General features: G+C 48.3%; 1 protein-coding gene and 1 long non-coding RNA gene across 3 annotated transcripts in view; one reads left to right on the top strand and one right to left on the bottom strand.

Annotated features, from left to right (window-relative positions):
* The window catches only part of FBXO16 (F-box protein 16), an 810,609-nt gene that overhangs the window by 85,749 nt on the left and 702,841 nt on the right, over positions 1–22,019 (bottom strand). The window lies entirely within an intron of this gene.
* LOC310702907 lies at positions 13,396–15,077 on the top strand. Its single transcript, XR_014523774.1, has 3 exons — positions 13,396–13,520; positions 14,175–14,306; positions 14,842–15,077. It is a non-coding gene; the product is annotated as an uncharacterized lncRNA (long non-coding RNA).

The following is a 22,019-nucleotide window of genomic DNA, read 5'->3' as shown; positions in this document are numbered from 1 at the left end:
AACTGTGTGGCCCTCCGGACTTGGCTACCAGTCCCCGGCGGTCTGGCAGAGTTTCCAAGCGCCCAACTCATTTAAAGGACTATGTTGTTGGACAGGTATCACTGTTGGTCTAAGTATGGGAAATGTAACCGATATGCTTTTGTGCCTAATTGAACCATTACGCGTAGTGCTGTATATAAGGAAACCATTACGATTGTAACTAACGCCTTATCTCGGTGGGGAGGGGTGTTATGTAGTGTAGTTTCACCCTGGGCCAACAGGGGGATACTGTATATAGTTTTCACTCAGGTCTGTAGATAGTTTTCACTCAGGTCCGCGCCAGTTATTTTAGGCGGGAACTCTGGGCTGTTGTGGTTACAATGTTGACAGCCGGCTGCCTATAAATACAGGCCGGCTGAGCTGTTCGCAGTCAGTTCTATTCCAGCTTACCATAATAAAGAGCTACTTGAAGAAATCGCTGTGCCGACTGCTATGTCAACCCACGACTTAACACAGACTCTGCACCCCTACATTCTGTTGACAATTGGGGGCCTTGGCACCAGGTGATTCACCCCCTTAGTAATTCTCATGTATGTTACTTTAGCAATGGTTCCACCTTTTTCTGTGGCACCACAATTTAGGGAGGATATTGACAAGGCGTGCAAAGGAGGGTGTTCAAGATGATCAAGGTTCTGGAAATGAAGCCATATGAGGAATGGTTGAGGGAGCTGGGTAGGTTTAGCCTGGAGAAGAGGAGACTGGGAGGAGATATGATATTCATCTCCAAATATATTATGGGTTGTCATATGGAAGATGGAGCAAGCTAGTTTTCTCCTGCTCTGGGGGGTAGGGCCCAAACCATGGATTCAAATTCCATGAATGGAGATTCCAACTGAACATTGGGAAGATCTCTTTGAAGGAAAGAGTTATTTGACAGTGGAATGGACTCCCTCAGAAGGTGGTGGACTCTCCTTCAGAGGAGAATTTTAAGCAGAGATTGGGTGGCCACCTGTCAGAGATTCTTTAGCTTGGACTAGTTGACTCTCAGGCAACCTTCCAACTCAACAATGCTAGGATTCTCTGATGATAATTGCAATCTTACTGCATTTTGACTTGGAAGGGGATGTGTCTAGCATTGCTCCCCCCCCTCACCAAATCCCCCCTGAACCTCCTTCTGATCTGGGCCAATTCCCAATTCCACTGTGTTTCACGGAAGCAGCTACCTGTTACTTCACACACCTTTGCTGCCTGTGGACATTTGATGATCATGGAGCAATATTTGTCTGACTTGGAGCCAGACATGGTGAGGAAACAGAACTCAGCGGTGAGACCACAGGCTCCCCACCTTGCCTGCTGCATCTTGCACTTCAGCCTGCTAGTTACTCCCAAATCTAATAAACGTCACAGTATGGAGAGGAACTGGCAGAGCCCCCACCCCAACCCAGCGCCCCTTTTCATACAAGGCACCACCACACAGAGGTTTCCAATGCTTGCATTTATTGAAAGGAAAAGCTAAAGCAAATGAGCAGGCAAACCCAATCCTAAACCCTTTTACAAAGATGCCAGCCTCACTGAGCACAGCAGGACTTGCTCTGGAGTAAATGGGCAGAAAGGATTGGGCAGGGATGGATCCTTCCCAGAAGCACCTTCAGCAGCAGCAGCAGCAGTGAGCAAAGAGGTTTCTGCAGAGGTGCAGTCAAGGCAGCTGCATCTCCAGAGAAGAAGTGGGGTGGTCTTCCTTTCGTCAGAGGTGATGCGTGATGGGTCTGCTGTAGAGTTAAATGAAAAAGAGAGGAAACACCATGAATACAGTGGGTTAGGGTGCTCAAAAGAGGCCAGTAACTCCTTGAAAGAGCAAAGAACTGAACGCTATCGGAACTGGGAGTTCACATGTTAGTGGGGTGGGGTTCAGTTCAGATTTTCGGCTGGATGTTCAGAAGTTGGGAGAGGTCTCCATCCCAAACCCAAACTGCTCCATGCACTTTCTGGAGCTGATGGGAGATGTACTCCAATACATGTGGTGGGCACCTGGTTGACAAAGGCTGCCCTCCAGGCTTTTAAAAGCCTTGTTCCACATATAGCTCAGTTATCCTACTCCTATTTTCTAAAGTTGATGGAGTTAAGTGGCTCCAAATGTCATCAGGGAATTCTCAAGGTCCACAAACAGTGAATTTAGCCTTAGGGAGAATCTAGCAAGTGCTGTTAAGGGTCAAAGACAGGGAGAAGAAGCAGAGCTGTAACTCTCAGGCCTTTGGGGTCGTGTCTCTTTCAGATGCCACAGACGTATTTCCAGACACAGGTATGGTTTTGCCTATAACTCACCTTAGCTGCGCTTGCAGCAACGCCTGTCTCCCGAACACTTCCCAATCTCTTTCTCGCCTTTGTTGCAGGTTTTTCTGCAGCTGCCCCCATTGTTCTGGCAATCCTGGGTGGGACGCTGAGCTCCGGTGAAATCTGTAAGGGAAAGCGAAGAGAAAAGCAAATTGTGTGTGTGTGTGTGTGTGTGTGTGTGTGAGAGAGAGAGAGAGAGAGAGAGAGAGAGAGAGAGAGAGAGAGATGCAACTACCAAGGAGAGGATCTACCTGGGAAGGTTGGTCCAGAACACCTGGAGGGCACCAGGTTGGGGAAGGCTGGTGCAGGATGAATGCAGGAAAGGGGACTGGTATAGATAGTGAGACCCTCCCTTTCCCCCCTGCACCTTCAGAAGGAAACCTTGGAGAGAGATGTTCTTTTGCCCAGTAAACTGGCCCACTCTCTTCTCCACCACAAAGCTGAATGCATTGAAATGTGTTATTACAGATTTTATAGCAACAGCTTCTTTGGATCAGATTCCATATTTAGGATTGCAATGACAATCAGATCGTAAGAGCCTGGCTGCTGGATCAGGTCAAAGGGCCCACATCTAGTCCATCAACCTGGTCTCACAGTGGCCATCCAGATGCCCCATTTGGGAAGTTGTAAATGGGGACAGAGGGTCAAGAGAATTGCCCACCCATGCCTTTGGGATTCCCTGCAAGTGGTATTCAGAGGCAGGTTAAAAAGGAATAAAGCAGAGAGCTGTGGAGCTCAGAGAAGAAGCATCTGAGATGAAGGCCTTACCTGGAGCCACCAGCATCAGGAGGAGGAAGGCGAGAGAGAGGAGGCAGAAGATCTTCATGGCTGGAGGTTGGTAGGAATCCTGGAGATGCCTGAAGCCAAGTGGAAGAGCAGTTGTCTGGGGAAGGAGAGGTCCCTCTACTTATAGGTGGATGGAGGACTGATGAAACCTTGTGGGAAGCCAAATGTCTTTCACAGCATAGATGTCACAATCCCTGTGGGGCAGAAGAAGTTGAGAATTGCTGTCTGGATTTGAGTAATGCTCTTGTTCAAAACCACATATGGAAGAATGACCACAAACCTGGGTAGCGTGACTGACCGTCAAAGAGAGGGAAATGGAGTTGTTTCTAAAATGTTGCCTTCAATGAATGAATTTTCCAAGAATGTATTGAGATTAGAAATATTTTTTCAGTTCATTGCGATCAAAATTTTTGCAGCCGTGGTTGCATATAAAAATATTTCTCTTAAGATTTTTGATATCTCACTGCCTAGAATTCGCAGTAAGAAGGCCTCAGGTTTGGGGGGGGGGTTGGAAAAGTTAATTTTAATTTTTCTTTCTTAGGAAGAGGATTTCTATGAAACTAGACTGGCAGAATAAATTATTATCCCTTTATACCTGGGAGAAAGGGCCTGCTCCCTTCCAGGGCCTTCTCCAACTGGCCCAGGGGGCGTGGCCCAGGCCCTTTCTCCCAGGTATAAAGGGACTCCTGCTGCAGGGAAGCCTCGGACCATCGGCTGGGTGAGGACTGCAGGGCCTGCTCCCTTCCAGGGCCTTCTCCAACTGGCCCCGGGGGCAGGGCCCAGGCCCTTATTTGGAACAAACTTTTGGGGAAGCTGGGAAGTGTTCTGCAATTGCTTCCCTGTTCCAATGTGTTTTAAAATGTCCTCAAGCAGTCGGTGGCAATTTAAATTTGTATTTCTTTTTTTCCTTTTTTCTCTTGCTGGGGGTGGGTGGGTGAAATGGATATTTGGTTGGGGATTAATTTTAGTGTAATTGTTCTGTTTTTGTTTTCTGTTGTTTTATTGGTTCTGTATAGTTTGTGTTTTGTTTTTAAGGGGTGGGATCAGGGCTGCCTGGGAGTGAGGCCCCAGCCAACACGATGGCTGGGACAAGTTCCACAGGGGGGGAAGCACTGGGACATCCGATCTCGGTGATCATGGGCAGGAGGCGGAGTTACGCTAAGACCAGACCATGTCATTACCGAGGAGGCAGGTTTAGTCGTTGTTTGAAGACTATCCCTGCCTCCGGGTCTGGCCTTGACCAGATGGATACTGGAATCAACAGGGGAAACCCACATAACCTGAAGGTGTTGCTGTGTAATGCCAGGTCAATGGTGAATAAAACCACTGCCATCCACGACCTGATTGTGGATGGAGGATTTGACCTGGCTTGTGTGACAGAGACCTGGTTGAATGAGACAGATGGGCCCGTCCTTGCTGCCGCTTGCCCACCAGGTTTCTATTACGCACAGCAACCCAGGTCATGTGGGCGGGGAGGGGGGGTTGCAGTGATTTTTAGGAAGTCATTAGTCTGCACCAGGCGTCCTACTGGGAAGACCCAGTTTTCTGAGTGCATGTTCTGGAAGTTGGGCAATAGGGGCAGTACAGGATTCCTTTTGGTGTACCGACCTCCCCGCTGCACCAAGGATTCCCTGTCCGAGCTGCTTCAGGTCGTGGCGGATGTTCTCCTGGAGACACCTAGTTTGGTTGTCCTAGGGGATTTTAACATCCACGCCGACACGACCTTACAAGGGGCCGCTCGGGACTTCGTGGAAAGCATGGCCTCCATGGGGCTGTCCCTGAATAAGTTGGGCCCAACTCATAGTCATGGACATGCCTTAGACCTGGTATTCACCTCTAGCGACGTGGGTGATCTGACACTAAGTAAAAATGAAACCAAAGAAGTGCCATGGTCAGATCACTTCCTGGTGCAACTGGACTTCTCCGCGACCCTTCCCCTCTGCAGGGAGGTGGGACCAATTCGGATGGTCCGCCCCCGCCACTTAATGGATCCAAATGGTTTCCAGAGAGTGGTAGGGGATGCTTTATCCCATGTTGATGGCCTTTCAGCTGATTCCCTGGTGGCCCGCTGGAATGCGGAGTTAACCAGGGCTATCGACTGTCTGGCTCCGAAGCGCCCTCTCCGATTGCATGGAGCCCGGACAGCCCCGTGGTTTTCTTCGGAGCTGAGGGCGATGAAACAATCGCTGAGACGGCTAGAGCGTCGGTGGCAGAAAACTCACTCCGAATCTGACCGGACACAGGTTAGAGCTCAACGTCGAGCCTACCAAGTGGCGATAGCGACGGCGAAGAAGACTTTCTTCACCGCCTCTATTGCATCTGCAGAAAATAGTAGCAGGAGACTCTTTCAGGTGGTCCGCAATTTAACGGAACCACCTTTACCATCGGGGCCTTGTAAAGACCCCAAGATCTCCTGCAACGATTTTGCAAAGTTTTTTGCAGATAAAATCACTCATATTCGGAAGGAGCTAGACACCACCGTGGGAGCAGGGCTGGGGCGGGAGAGTGCTAGAGCCCTGTCTGGTCAAGTTGCATGGAATCAATTTCAATCCGTTACCCCCGAGGATGTGGACAGGCTGCTTGGACGAGTGAAACCAACCACCTGTCTCCTTGATCCTTGCCCATCCTGGCTTATAAAAGCTAGCCGGGAAGGGCTGGGCGATGGGCTCTGCGGGGTGGTGAATGCTTCCCTCTGTGAGGGAACATTCCCAGATCCGCTGAAAGAGGCGGTCATTAAACCGCTTCTTAAAAAACCATCTTTAGACCCGGCCAGTATGGCCAACTATCGCCCAGTCTCAAATCTTCCATTCTTGGGCAAGGTGATTGAGCGTGTGGTTGCTGAACAACTCCAGGCACGCCTGGAGGATGCGGACCATTTGGATCCCTTCCAATCAGGGTTCAGGCCTCATCATGGGACTGAAACTGCCTTGGTCGCACTGGTTGATGATCTCCGGCGAGCTAGGGACAAAGGTGAGAGTTGTTTCCTAGTTCTGCTGGATCTCTCAGCGGCCTTTGATACAATCGACCATAACATCCTTCTGGACCATCTAGAGGGGTTGGGAGCTGGGGGCACTGTTATACAGTGGTTTCGCTCCTTTCTCCTGGGCCGTGTTCAGAAAGTGGTGGTGGGGGATGAGTGTTCAGACCCTTGGGGCCTCACTTGTGGGGTGCCTCAGGGTTCCGTCCTCTCCCCCATGCTTTTTAACATCTATATGAAGCCGCTGGGAGAGATCATCAGGGGGTTTGGACTGGGTGTCCATCAATATGCAGATGATACCCAGCTCTACCTTTCTTTCAAATCAGAACCAGTGAAGGCGGTGAAGGTCCTGTGTGAGTGCCTGGAGGCGGTTGGAGGATGGATGGCGGCTAATGGATTGAGGTTGAATCCTGACAAGACAGAAGTACTGTTTTTGGGGGACAGGGGGCGGGCTGGTGTGGAGGACTCCCTGGTCCTGAATGGGGTAACTGTGCCCCTGAAGGACCAGGTGCGTAGCCTGGGAGTCATTTTGGACTCACAGCTGTCCATGGAGGCACAGGTCAATTCTGTATCCAGGGCAGCTGTCTACCAACTCCACCTGGTACGCAGGCTGAGACCCTACCTGCCCGCTGACTGTCTGGCCAGAGTGGTGCATGCTCTAGTTATCTCCCGCTTGGACTACTGCAATGCGCTCTACGTGGGGCTACCTTTGAAGGTGACTCGGAAACTACAACTAATCCAGAATGCGGCAGCTAGACTGGTGACTGGGGGCGGCCGCCGAGACCACATAACACCGGTCTTGAAAGACCTACATTGGCTCCCAGTACGTTTCCGAGCACAATTCAAAGTGTTGGTGTTGACCTTTAAAGCCCTAAACGGCTTCGGCCCAGTATACCTGAAGGAGCGTCTCCACCCCCATCGTTCTGCCCGGACACTGAGGTCCAGTGCCGAGGGCCTTCTGGCGGTTCCCTCATTGCGAGAAGCGAAGCTACAGGGAACCAGGCAGAGGGCCTTTTCGGTGGTGGCGCCCGCCCTGTGGAATGCCCTCCCATCGGATGTCAAGGTGATGGACAACTACCTGACATTCAGAAAACATCTTAAGGCGGCCCTATTCAGGGAAGCTTTTAATGTATGATATTTTAGTGTTTTTTGGTTTCTGTGGAAGCCGCCCAGAGTGGCTGGGGAAACCCAGCCAGATGGGCGGGGTACAAATAATAAATTATTATTATTATTATTATTATTATTATTAGAGTTTGCTGAAATGGCACAAATGACAAACAGACTGAGAAGCAACTCAAATCAAAGCTTTATTAAAAAAATGGGACATGTTCAAGAATTACTTTTAAAAATATAACAATGGTGTGGCATCTATGGTAGCATTTGAATGATTTCTGTGTATATTAATAACCAAAACAAAGTAACAAGAAGCAAAAGATGTAAGAAAATATAAGATACTATAAATAGAACAGTGAGAGATTTTAATAGACAGTGAGAGTCCTGTGTGTACAAGCAAGAATATACAGTGGTGCCTTGCAAGACGAAATTAATTCGTTCCGCAAGTTTTTTCTTCTTGCGAGTTTTTCATCTTGCGAAGCACGGTTTTCCATAGGAATGCATTGAAAATCAATCAATGCGTTCCTATGGAGACCGTCCGGGGACAGAGGGGAAGCGCCGCGGGCCTTCCCCTCTATCCCCGGACTTGTTTTAAAGCAAGGGAAGGGGCAGCGGGGAGAATCGCTTCTCCCCGTTGCCGCCCCTTGGTTCAAAAGGGGTCCGGGGAGAGAGGGGAAGGCGCGCGCGCGCCTTCCCCTCTGTCCCCTCTTTTGAAGCAATCTGTCCCCTCTGTCCCCAGAGATTGCGGGGCTGGCAATGGGGAGAAGCAATCTTCTCCCCGCCGCCCCTTGCTTCAAAAGAGGTCCGGGGTGCGGGGGCAAGCTTCGTTTTGTGAAGCAAGCCCATAGGGAAATTCGTCTTGCGAAGCAACTCGAAAACGAAAAAACCTTTCGTCTTGCGAGTTTTTCGTCTCGCAAGGTGTTCGTCTTGCGGGGCACTACTGTATGGTGAAATGCATTGTATACGGAATATTAGACTGTTATCCTTTTCCTAATGATCCCTTGCATTGAGTCCATCTTTTTCACAGCTTCTGCACATGGGGCCCACATCTTCTTGGAGCTCTTTACTCTGACTCCAAGGACACATTGCTAGTCAGTCACCACCAGTTCACACCCCATGAAGGTACACCAAGAACCTGCAGGCTTTGCACCCCAACACTCTGTTGACACTTGAGGGCCTTCATACCAAGTTATCCAGTTTTCCATCAGTAATCCTCATGTGTGTTAATGAAGTCATAGTCCCACTCTCTTCTGACTTGGTCAGACCCCACCTAAAGTCTTGTCCCCAGTTCTGGGCACCACCGTTTATGAAGGATGTTGACAAGCTGGAAGGTGTGCAGAAGAGGGCGACCAAGAGGATCCAGGGTCTGGGAGTGAAGCCTGATGAGGAATGGTGGAATGGAGGAACAGGGTAGGTCATGCTTAGCTTGGATGAAATGAGATCTGAGAGCCATCTTCAAATATCTCAAGGGCTGCCTCATGAAAGATAGAGCAGACTTCCTTCCGCAGGGCCTCTAAAATGGAGCTATTCCACCTGGCTTTCAATCTGAATTCAGCCTGATCTTTTATTCCCCTTCCTTCCCTCCCCCTCCCCTTTTAATGAAGATTACCCGCTCTGGGATCCCACAGCTAATTCTCCCCTGGTCTCCTCGCTGACCCAAATAGGACTAATTTGGCCGCTAGCCCTGGTGATCATCTAATGTTTATTGGATGGATTTCCCCCCTAAATTGATTTTTGAATTTATTGTTATTCACATTTTATACTGTATTTTATGCTCTTTTTTGTTGCATCAATTAAGTGTTATAGATTTGTTGTTAGCCGCCCTGAGCCCGGTTTTCTGACCTGGGACGGGAGGGGTATAAATAAAATTATTATTATTATTATTATTATTATTATTATTATTATTATTATTACCCTGCTCCGGAAGGTAGGGACCAAACCAATGGATTCAAATTCCACGAATGGAGATTTTGACTGAACATTAGAAAGATCTTTCTGAGGGTAAGACTTGTTTGACTGTGGAATGGACTCCTTCAGAAGGTGGGGGACTATGTAAAGAAAAGGAAAGTGTGTTCTTTCTCATGTGGTGGAATTGCAAAATAATTAAAAATTATTGGGTTGTGATCTGTAATGAAATGAAAAGAACGTTTAAGATAACCTTTGTTGAAAGAGCAGAAGCCTTTTTATTAGGCATTAAAGGTCAAGATTTGCCAAAAGACAAGAAGAAATTATTTATGTATGCTACAAAAGCAGGTAGAACTTTATTAGCTCAATGGTGGAAAAGCGAATAAATGCCAACAGAAGAATAATGGCAAGAAAAACTGATGGATATGCTGAAATGTCAAAGCTGACTTAAAGATAAGGACAAGACAGAAGAAAAGAGATTTTTTAAAAGACTGGGAACCTTTTGTGATGTATTTAAAGAAATAATGTAAGAAAATGGACTCACTTGCAGGGTTTGACTAAACACTTACAACCAACAAAATATAAATAGAAAACATGAATATGTGGTTAAAATACTAAGAAGATAATTATAATGTATAATTGTTCATTTTATTACTTTAGGGATTAGATGATAAGCAGAAGAAATGAATGTGTTATAAACCAGAAGGGGAAGTTGGGGGAAGTCCTGGGGCAGGGGGTAATTGTGAATTTATACAGTATTGTGATTATTTTACCAGCAGTGATTGTGTCAAAATGTGTTGTAAAATCTAATTAAAAATCTTTTAATTTTATTTTTTTTAAGATGGTGGTGGACTCTTCTCCAATGGAGGTTATCAAGCAGAGATTCAATGGCCACTTTTCAGGGATTGTTTATCTTGGACTAGATGACTCTCAGAGTCCCTTCCAAACATACATTTCTAGGATTCAATGATAAATGCTATTTTGCGCCATTTTGACCTGGCATTGCTGTCCCCAGCTCTCACCCACCTCTCTCTCCCGGTCCCACAACCTCCTTCTGATCTGGGCCAATTCCCAGTTCCACTGTGTTTCACAGAAGCAGCTGCCTGTTACTTCACACACCTTTTCAGTCTGTGGAGATTCGCTGATCATGGAGCAATATTTGTCTGACTTGGAGCCAGACATGGTGAGGAAACAGAACTCAGCGGTGAGACCACAGGCTCCCCACCTTGCCTGCTGCATCTTGCACATCAGTCTCTTAGGAAAGGATGCTGAAGACGTCCCGTGTCTGTGCTGGTTGCAAAAGATGAGCAGATGCCCTGGAAGTTTCACAGGACAGGACACAGCACAGAACAACAGCTCACAACCAGCACTAATACTCCTCCCCCAGAATAATATGAGAGTGTGATCCTCACTTTTGAGCCCCCATCTCTCTCCCACGGACACATAAATTCACAGCAGTGCACACAATTTCATACCAATGCCTGCCATTGCCAACAATATCGAAACAAAGTGTTGCTTCAGCACTACAAGTAAAATGTAAACAGCACAACGCACACATTCAGACCATTTGAAAGAAGAGGGTAAAAACTGCCCTTCCTTTGGAAAAATGGATATGGAGTCTGATGGAGGGCTTGGAAGGGCAATGCAACAGTTAGGGGCTGGAATGATTGGGCTGTTTCCAAGGCTGCTGTCCTGTTCAGGCAAGAGATTTCTGCTTGGTATAGGACATTTCCTCCTCTTCCCTGAAGACTCCCCCCAGAAGACCTCACTGCTCTAAAGATTGGAATGAATCTCCAGATTGGTGGTTCCTGGAGCAGAGAAGGGGTTAGGACAGTGTTTTCCCACATGAGGTTTGGTGTAGGGATCCTGAGTTTTGTCCTTGCACCAGGCGACACTGAAATTTGAAAGATCAATTTCCACCACTATCCAGGGAGAGGGGAGGAATTGGGAGTCAATTTGTGAATTTGGAGGCAAGCCATTGAGTTGCAGATGGTGGAGGGAAAGCCCAGGTGGAAAAGATGGTATGAGATGCGGATCTGAAGGACTTTGCATGAGAAGAGCCCTGAAACGGACCAGCCCAAAGTCCTGCCTAGTCCAGCACCCCTTGCTCTCTCCCACAAGCTCACACTCTCTTTTGTAAACCAAACTCGCTCTACGTGGGGCTGCCCTTGAGACTGACCCAGAAACTCCAGCGGGTGCAGAATGCTGCAGCGAGACTCCTTACGAGGTCTTCGCTGCGAGATCACATTCACCCGGTGCTACACCAGCTGCACTGGCTCCCGGTGGAGTACAGGATCAGGTTTAAGGTGCTGGTTTTAACCTTTAAAGCCCTATACGGCCTAGGACCCTCGTACCTACGGGATCGCCTCTCCTGGTATGCCCCACAGAGAAACTTACGGTCTTCAAATAAAAACATCTTGAAGGTCCCAGGCCACAGAGAAGTTAGGCTGGCCTCAACTAGAGCCAGGGCTTTTTCGGCTGTGGCTCCAATCTGGTGGAACACTCTGTCCCAAGAGACCAGGGCCCTGCGGGACTTGACATCTTTCTGCAGGGCCTGCAAGACAGAGCTGTTCCACCAGGCCTTTGGCCAGGGCACAGCCTGACTCCCTCTCTCGGCAATCTTCGCGCAGCTCTGGCCCAATGGCTGCCAGTGGCCTGAATTAATTAATTTTATAATGAATGATTTTAGAGTGTTGTTTATGCTATACTTTTATACTTTTATACTGTTTTATTGTTGTTAGCCGCCCTGAGCCCGGCTTCGGCTGGGGAGGGCGGGATATAAAAAAAATTAAAAACAATTATTATTCTTATTCTTATTTTCAGAAACAAGCGGCATAGAATGGCAAAAATTCCCAGCAGCCTCAGCCTCATATGGTCCTGCATGGGGCAATGGGAGGAGTAATCCCAAACATCTGAAGGGCACCAGGTCGGTGAAGGCTGTAATGTGACCTGTGTCCAGATCTCCCATCTTCCCACTTTGGTCCCCATCCCAACAAGGACTGCGAGACTTGCATTCTTGCTCTCTGCCACAATGGACATTTCTTTCATTGTCCACCATCATTATGCTTTCCATGGTGAAGTTGGGAATAGAGTAGTCGCTTTGGAAGACGATAATCAGGCATCTAAACCTCATGACCAGTCCAACGAAGTTGATGTTGAAGAATCATTGCTTCGACACTGGTGAGGGGGCAATAGCAATGAACCTTCAGCATCCAAAACAAACCAAAAGTGGGAAGTAGAAGAACGACATATGGATATTAATTTATTTACAAATAAGCCTCTCATTTTTTGGCCCTCATCAAACATTGACATGCAAAGTTGAAGCAAAGTGTAAGAATCTCTGAGAAGATATTCCTTTCGTTTCCCCCACTGTTTGTCCTCCAAATATGGAAAAGAAAAGGCCTGACCTCAAAAGGATGCTAAGAAATCACACAGTCATTCTTCAATGGATTGCTTGCCAGTGGGATCTGCTTTGAGTTTTTGCCAGGGAAATGGGAGACATTAGATTCAGCTGGTAATTAAAGGCCTATCCAGCTAATTTGCACTTTCCACAACATAACGTGAACCAGAACAGAATCACCCTTCCAAATTGACTCTTCTTTGAATTTTCCAAGGCGGTTCCCCAGTCACATGAAGGGAACCCAAACCCATACAGTGGGGTACCAGGAGCCATTGATAACCAACAAATAAGAGCCTTTCAAAACCATCTAATTTGATGGCACTATCTCCTGTAGGAGCAAACTCCATTCTTTAACTGTGTGCTGTGAAGGATCTTTTTTAAATGCATTATCTGAAGAAACCTAAAATCTGCAAAGGGCATAAGGAGATCCCTGCTGGATCAGACCAGCAGCCTACAAGAGTCAAATGGTAATAAGAAGGCTACCAGAAACACACATATGAGAAACAGCCATGGCCTCGCTTGTGATTGTGAGCAACTGGAGTTCAGAGACTGAAGCAGTGGAGGGAAAAGAGAGCCCTGGGGGGCAGGAGCCCTGATAGCCCTCTCCTCCAAGAATGTGCTTTTCCTCTATTAACTTCATGGTAAACTCAATGCATAGCTGGGAAATTAATTCTCCCATGGCTGAGCATCAGCAACAACTCTCTCTGCTTCTCTTTGTCAGTCAGTGACACTAGCCTGGTTTGTGGTCATTCTTCAATATGTCGTTTTGCACAAGAGCATTACTCAAATCCAGACAGCAATTCTCATCTTCTTCTGCCCCACAGGGATTGTGACATCTATGCTGTGAAAGACATTTGGTTTCCCACAAGGTTTCATCAGTCCTTCATCCACCTATAAGTAGAGGGACCTCTCCTTCCCCAGACAACTGCTCTTCCACTTGGCATCTCCAGGATTCCTACCAACCTCCAGCCATGAAGATCTTCTGCCTCCTCTCTCTCGCCTTCCTCCTCCTGATGCTGGTGGCTCCAGGTATGGCCTTCTTCTCAGATGACTCTTCTCTGAGCTCCACAGCTTTTAAAACCTGCCTCTGAATACCACTTGCAGAGATTCCCAAAGGGATGGGTGGGCAATTCTCTTGACCCTCTGCCCCCTTTAGAACTTCCCAAATGGGGCGTCTGATTGCCCACTGTGAGACCAGGTTGATGGACTAGATGTGGCCCCTTTGGCCTGATCCAGCAGCCAGACTCTTGGGATCTGATAGTCATCCCAATCCTAAAGTATGGAATCTGATCCAAAGAAGCTGTTGGTATAAAATCTGTAATGGTACATTTCAGTGCATTCAGCTTTGTGGTGGGGAAGAGAGTGGGCCAGTTTCCTGGGCAAGAGAACTTCTCTCTCCAAGGTTGCTAGTGCCTCCCAGGGAAGCCAGTGACTGCCTTGGGTCAGCCCCCCAGCTGAAAGTGCAGGAGGGAGGAGGTTCTCACTCTCCATCCCAGTCCCTTTCCTGCATTCATCCTGCACTAGCCTCCCTCAACCTGGTGCCCTCCAGATGTCCTGGCTAGCAGGATTGTTGAGGAACAAAGGATGGAAGGTGTAGAAGGCCAGACCTGGGAGATGGAGCAGCCTTCCCAGGTAGATCATCTCCCTCTCTTAGTTTGCTTTTCTCTTCATTTTCCCTTACAGATTTGTCTGTAGCTCAACGTCCCACCCAGGATTGCCAGAACAATGGGGGCAGCTGCAGAAAGACCTGCAACAAAGGCGAGAAAGAGATTGGGAAGTGTTCGGGAGACAGGCGTTGCTGCAAGCGCAGCTAAGGTGAGTTATAGGCAAAACCATACCTGTGTCTGGAAATAAGTCTGTGGCATCTGAAAGAGACACGACCCTGAAGGCTTGAGAGTTACAGCTCTGCTTCTTCCCCCTGTCTTTGACCCTTAACAGCCACGGGGGGGGGGGCACTTGCTAAATTCCCCAAAATGACTGTTTTTGGTTTGGACCTTGAGAATTCCCTAATGGCATTGGGAGCCACTTGGAGTTTGGGAAACAGGAGCTTGAGAACAAGCCCCATGTGAAACAAAGTTATTGAAAGCGGAGAGGGCAGCCTTTGGCCATCAGGTGACCAGCAGATGTTTTGGGTTATCAGCCCCAGAATGTGTAAGGAGGCATTTGGGTTCGGGATGGAGAAGTCTCCTGACCTCTGCACATTCAGCAGAAGGTCACACTCTAACCAACTCTAACCACCACAACCCCCATGAACTCCCATCCAGCTCTTTGGTCTTCAGGGGGTTCCTGGCCTGTTTTGAGCACCTCCGATATTCATGGTGTTTCCTCTCTTTATCATTTAAATCTACAGCAGACCCATCACGCATCATCTCTGACGAAAGGAAGACCACCCCCCTTCTTCTCTGGAGATGCAGCTGCCTTGACCACACATCTGCAGAAACCTCTTTGCTCACTGCTGCTCCTGCTGAAGGTGCTTCTGGGAAGGATCCATCCCTACCCAATCCTTTCTGCCCGTTTACTCCAGAGCAAGTCCTGCTGTGCTCAGTGAGGCTGGCATCTTTGTAACTGGGTTTAGGATTGGATACGCCTGCTTATTTGCTTTAGCTTTTCCTTTCAATAAATGCAAGCATTGGAAACCTCTGTGTGGTGGTGCCTTGTATGAAAAGGGGCGCTGGGGTGGAGTGGGGGCTCTGCCAGTTTCTCTCCATACTGTGGCTTTGATTTGGGAGTAAAGGACAGGTGTTTCTGTGCAAATCTGTGGAATTGGGAATTGGCCCAGATCTGAAGGAGGTTGAGGGGGCAGTTCGTGGGAGCGGGGAGAATCAATCCTAGACACATCCCCTTCCAGGTCAAAATGGAGCAAGATTGCAATTATTATCAGAGAATCCTAGAATTATAGAGTTGGAAGGTAGCCTGAGGGTCAACTGGTCCAAGTTAAAGAATCTCTGACAGGTGGCCATCCTATCTCTGCTTAAAATTCTCCACTGAAGGAGAGTCCACCACCTTCTGAAGGAGTCCATTCTCTTTCCTTCAAAAAGATCTTCCCAGAGTTCAGTCGGAATCTCCATTCATGGGACTTGAATCCATTGATTTGGACCCTACCTTCCAGAGCAGGAGAAAATTAGCTTGCTCCACCTTTCACGTGACAGCCCTTAAGATATTTGAAGATGGCTCTCATATCTCCTCTCAGTCTCCTCTTCTCCAGGCTAAACCTACCCAGCTCCATCAACCATTCCTCATATGGCTAATCTTGGTCCCCCTCCTTTGCACACCTTCCTGGCAACAACCCTATGAGGTAGGCTAGGCTGAAAGATATTGACTGGCCCAGGGTCACCCAGGGAGTTTCATGGCTAGGTGGGAATTTAAATTCTGGTCTTCCAATCCAGGGAAGCAATGCTAGACACATCCCCTTCCAGGTCAAAAGGGAGCAAAATTAGAGAATCCAGAACTGTAAAGTTGGAATGGTCCCTGTGGGTCTTCTAGTGCAAGATAAAGAAGTTTGAACTGGACCCAACTGAAAGTTCTGGTTTTGACCTACAAAGGCTGAAATGACCCAGGACTGCAGTAGCTCAAGGACCTCTCCCTACTCCCATTGTTGATGCTGCTGTTTCTCAGGGGATGGATCCCTTTGTAGGTCTGAGAGCTTGTAACTGCCCAGCTTCCTCTGTCCCTAGTTTTGAGCATTCTGGGATTGGTGTCAGCTGCCCTTTGCAAAGGCAGCCTTCAGAAACTTAAGGAAGGAGATCGTTTGGAATTCCATCTCCCATAAACAGGGTCATAAGAATTCAAAGGTGTCATAAATAAAACGAATGTTCCTAAGCGCACAAGGTAAGCACACACACATATAAGTAGATAAACCCCATGTCTGGAAGAGCGCAGGAGAGCAATCCAGAAGCCATGTTGAGTCTTATTGACCCCAAATATTTCTCTGCAGAAGGATGTATCTCGGAGAAAGCTTCAAATCCTGTTTTAAGGGGATATTTTATGTACAGTATGAATAGGGTAGACCTGTGAAGTGGTTTAAAGAACTAAGGCATTTACCATCTCAAAAGAATGGCTCAGAATGGCAGGATAAATCAGCTCTCCTCTATATTGGAGGATGGTGTTGCACACTGGCAGCCGACCCTCAAAGTCTTCCGGCATGGGGGTGAGTTCCATAGATGAACCGTGGGAAGAATGACGTCTCTGTCTCTGTCCTGAAGCTTCCGCCATTCAGCTTCATTGGTTGTCCCCAAGACCTGGGGTTCTGAGAGAGGGAGGAAACTTTTTGCGATCCACTTTCCTTGGCAGGGAGAAGAGGGGAGAGGAACCTCACAGAGCATTTGAGAAAGCCATTGGGTGAAGCACCCACCTCCCTGGAAAGAGGGGGAAACGGGGTGAACCGTGAGAGGAGGGGGAAGGGCTCAGGGGAAAGCTGTGAGTGGAAGGAGTGGGTGAGGTGGGGAGGGAGGGGGTTGGTCTGATATGGGTGAAGGGAGACCAGCTGGGGTGGAGCCCAAATGAATTAGCATATCAGAGTTGGCACAACCAGTGACTAGAAAAAGAGAGGAGGGCCGCCGAGAGAGCAAATGTCATCATTTCAAAACTGCAGGGGGCAGGAACACATCAACGTCATCATAGCAACACAGCCTTGGTCTTTGGCTGGTCCTTGGCACATGACCCTCAGAGATTGCAGCATCCATCCTGCAAACAACGGTTGGCATCCCACAAGTTTTCAACAGCCTTCCAGGCACCTATAAGTAGAGGGACCTCTCCTTCCCCTGGCAATTGCTCTACCACTTGGCTTCTGGTATCTCCAGGATTCCCACCAACCTCCAGCCATGAAGATCTTCTGCCTCTTCTCTGTCATCTTCCACCTCCTGCTGCTGCTGGCTCCGGGTATGGCCTTCTTCTCAGATGTTTCTACTCCGAACTTCACATCTCTCAGCTTTCCTCATTTTAAACCTGCCTCCGAATGTTTACTTGCAGGGAATCCATAATGGATGAGTGTTGGGTTCTTTTGCCCCTCTGCCCTCCTGGAGAGCTTCCCCAATGGGGCATCTGGTTGCCCCTGCAAGAAGAGGGACTAGATGGCGCCCCTTTGGCCTGATCCAGCAGCCAGTCTCTCCTTATGATCTTCTTGCCATGCTAATCCTAAAACATGGAATCTAATCTAAATAAGTGGCTGCTTTAAAATCTTTCATCTTTGCAGTGGGGCAGAGAGTGAGCCAGTTTCCTGGGCAAGGGGGCATTTCTCTCCTGCGGCTCCCAGGGAAGCCAGTGGCTCTGGCACAGCCTTCCCTTCCGCCTTGGCTTAAACCAGGCATGTCCAACAGGTCGATCGAGATCTACCTGTCCATCGTAGGGGTGCCGCTGGTCGTTCGGCAGACTAAAGAAATTGCCTCCCCTCCAAAAACATTTTTTATAAAAAGCTCAACAACTTTGGTCACTGCCCCCTAAAATAAGCCCAACAACTCTTGGCAATCACAATGGGTAGATCACTGCTATTTTTTTTATACTTGGAGTGGATCACAGTCACTTGGGAGTTTGACATGCCTGGCTTAGACCATCTGCTAAAGCTTCAGATGGTAGGGGAATGATCTCACTCTCTGGCCCAGACCCTTCCCCTGCATTCCTCCTGCACCAGCTGTCCCCAACCTGGTGCCCCCCAGATATCCCAGGCAGCAGGGCCTTTGGGGAAGGTGTGGAAAGTGCAGAAGGCCAGGCCTTGGGGGGAGGGGCAAAGCAGGCTTCAAAGGGCTTTTTCCCCTTCCAGATTTCACCGAAGCCCAAAATCTCGAACCGCAATGTGTCCGTAGGGGAGGGAGATGCAAGTATTTCAGCTGCGGCATCAAGGAAAGAGAAATTGGATGGTGTTCGAGAGACAAACTTTGTTGCCGTTGAGGTGAGTTATATGGAAATGTTCATGGTGCCCAGGGCTGAAGAAAATGGGTTCCAGAACAGTTGAGGGAGCTGGGTATGTTTAGCCTGGAAAAGGGGAGGAGGAGACCTTTGTCATCCTGTTTTGGAGGGTAAGACACAAAGCAAGATTCAGACTCAAGAAGGACTTTCTGAGGGTAAAAATCGTTCAACAGAGGAATGATCTACCCCAGAAGGTGGTGGACTCTCCTTCCTTGGGAGCTTTTAAGGAGAGGTTTGATGGCCATTCATCAAGGATTCTTTAGTTGTGATTCGAACCTTGCCTGGGGTTGGAGTAGATGACCCTTTGGGGTCCCTTCCAGTGCTACAGTTCTGCGGTTCTGGGCAATGCACTTTGGGAGGCCTGGTTGGGGCTTTGCAATCTTATCTTCCTTTCCTCTGTTTATTGTCCTAACCAAGAGCTGCCCCAACCTAGAAGGAGCATCTGAGTGAGTTGTACCCTCTTCATTCCTCCTTTTAAAACAGGCAGGGCTGGGAGAGACCCCTGCTGGGAACCCTGCTGAGATCACTGAGCTTGATGGACCAGCTGATGGAAGACAGCTTCCGATGTCAGACGCCACCCCCTTCCTTTGGGGCAGGGACCAAAACCGACATTTCTACTCCACTGTGTGCAAAAAAACCTCCATGTTTGCCATTCATAAATATGACAGTGTTTCTCTTTAATACCTTTGACCACCAGGAACCTGACAGCGTTTCATTTATGGCCAGAGCTGGATCTAGGGAAGGGCTGTAGCTGATCCTTTCAAATATGGGGAATGGGCTGTTGTGCTCCTCCCAGCATGAAACCTGGAATCTCCCGTATCAAGTCATGTCTGGGAAGCTTTGACCTTCCAGATGCAACTCCCACCAGTAGCTAATGGTCAGGGGTTGGATCCAGAGTTGTTATCTAAGCAACATCTGTATCAACTGGTCTGACCCTTCTTCTTCCTTTACACCTTAAGACTCACACCAAGGCAGATTTTAACCCTAGACCAGATTTTCACACACACCCCACACGCCCACAGCCTCATTTGCTTAATATTCAGTCCAAAGAAGTGTTCTGCGAAACTCAAAAGCTTGCTCATTTTTTGGTGATCAGTAGTCAGTTCAGTAAAGGTACCAGCTTACAGTGGATATTGTATTTTAGTCCATGGTGGTATGATTCTGCTTCTGGTTCTGATTTGTGTAAAAAGGGTAATGAGACCCCTGACCATTCGGTCCAGCTGTGACCGACTCTGGGGTTGCGGTGCTCATCTCGCTTTATTGGCCGAGGGAGCCGGCGTACAGCTTCCGGGTCATGTGGCCAGCATGACTAAGCCGCTTCTGGCGAATCAGAGCAGCGCACGGAAACGCCATTTACCTTCCCACCGGAGTGGTACCTATTTATCTACTTGCACTTTGAGGTGCTTTTGAACTGCTAGGTTGGCAGGAGCAGGGACCGAGCAACGGGAGCTCACCTCGTCGTGGGGATTCGAACCGCCGACCTTATGATCAGCAAGTCCTAGACTTTGTGGTTTAACTCACAGAACCACATACTACCCTTCCTTTGTAGATTTCAGGGCTGTTCACAACATACAAGATAATACAAGATAAAAAACACAAAATGCATAATAAAAAAACAAAAGCAAACCCCTATCTCCCCCAAAGCACCCTGGGGACATCATCCACTCACAGAAAATGCCCATTCATCTGTTGCCACCCTCTGGGCATCTTGGGGAGGAGGAACACAAAGAACGGCCTCAGATGATGATTTCAGGGTCTCGGTAGGTTCACATGGGGTGAGGGGCTCCTTGAGGAATTGAGGTATGATGGAATGGAAGCAAGAAAGGAGGGGGAGGAGAGCATCAGATGCATCAAATATGGAGAGTTATGTGAGTATCACCCAGATGATGGGGTGAAGAACTCACCTGAGGGACCTCACCTGTCCAGGGATGACCACAAGATTTTGGGCAGCTTCCAAACCACCTTTCCTTAAGAAGATATGATAGCCACCATCAAATATCTCAAGGGCTGTCACACAGAAGATGAAGAAAGCTTGTTTTCTGCTGCTCTGGAAAGTAGGGCCCAAACCAATGTCTTCAAGTCACAAGAAAGGAGATTCCGACTAAGCATTCAGAAAAAACTTTCTGACACTAGGAGCTATTTGACAGTGGAACAGTCTCCCTCAGGAGGTTGTGGTCTCTCCTTCCTTGGAGGCTTTTAAGCAGAGGTTGGATGGCTGTCTATTGTGGATGCTTCAGCTGAGATTCCTGCATTGCAGGGGACCCGACTAGATGACCCTGTGTGTCCCTTCCAACTGTACAAATCCATAATTCTATAAGACAGGGATGGGGATCTTGGGGGTTCTGCAGACAATACTGAAGATACCTCTGGCTACTCATCACAACGCCTTTGTTCTCCCTCCATTGTCATGGCAGGAGACTGTGGGAAGAAGGAGCACTCTTGGGCTGTGGTCCTGTCTGTGGGCATCTGGTTGGCCATTATCAGAACAGCCAAGGAATTTGGGAGGAGCTCAGACCTTCCCCAGCCCTGTTTCAGGATATTACACACATGGAGGAATCTCATGTCTCCATGGAATCCTAACCACATATCCTTTCTCGGTATCTCTGTATTTTTGTATTTAAGTGTTTCACACATTATATATTAGAGTCCAACAGAAAACAAGACCCAGCTCACATTTTCACAAAATGGACCTACACAAAGTTTTCCAACGTTTGCATTTATTAAAAAGAAGAAGCTAAAGCATTTTTGCAGGCAAATCAAATCATAGCTCCAATTCCGAGCCCACTTCCTAAGGAGTCAGGACCCACATGCCACAGTGGCCTTACTCATGAGTAGACAGGCAGACAGGACGGCTCCCTCTTGACTCCTTCCCAGCATCGCCTTCAGCAGCATCAAGCAAAGCGGTTTCTTCCCCAGCAGAGATGGGGGTGCAGTCGAGGCAGCTGCACATCAGAGGAGAGCAGGGTGGTCTTCCTTTCACCAGAGGTCTTGCACTGGAGATCTGCAGAGTTACCCCCCACCTGTGAGAAGAGGAAACACTGTTGAAATGGGTGCTGGTGGTGGTTTTGAAAACCCAGAATAGTGACTCCAACTGGGAGGCAGAAGAGCTGCTGTTGTCAGAGTTCAAACTGCACACAGAAGGTCTGTTTTGCAGAGGGTTGGACTAGATGACCCCTTAGGTCCCTCCCAACACTACATTTCTATTCTATGATAGTAGGAAAGGCCTCTGAGCATTTCCTGTATGCACTTAGGAGAATTTGAGTGGGGCTTGGCTGCCATACACACTTTTTTTCTAATGAGGTTCTTTTTCCTTCTTCTTCTTTATGCGAACAGCAACCCCAGGAGAGGACACCTTTGAGGAGAGCATTGTGTTGCTGTGCATTGAACTCTTTCCCTTCCAACTCAACAGTTCTGTGATTCAATAACCACCTTCACAGGGACGTTTCACACAGGTTGCCTTTGCTATTTGAGGAGGGTCAGCGACTGAGCCCCCACCCTCTCACACCAAGAAGAGTTGTTCTTTGAGCCAAGGGAGGCTAAGGGGAGTTGTGGCTGAGGGGTCAGAGAGCTTTCATGGGGGCAGCAAGGGGAGATGACAGGGTTGTCACAACCCCCAGTGTGCACACT

Source organism: Podarcis liolepis, assembly GCF_965112155.1.
Source record: "Podarcis liolepis genome assembly, chromosome: 3".
NCBI lineage: Eukaryota > Metazoa > Chordata > Lepidosauria > Squamata > Lacertidae > Podarcis > Podarcis liolepis.
Note: the sequence above shows the minus strand (reverse complement) of the source record. Positions and strands in the feature narration are given on the sequence as shown.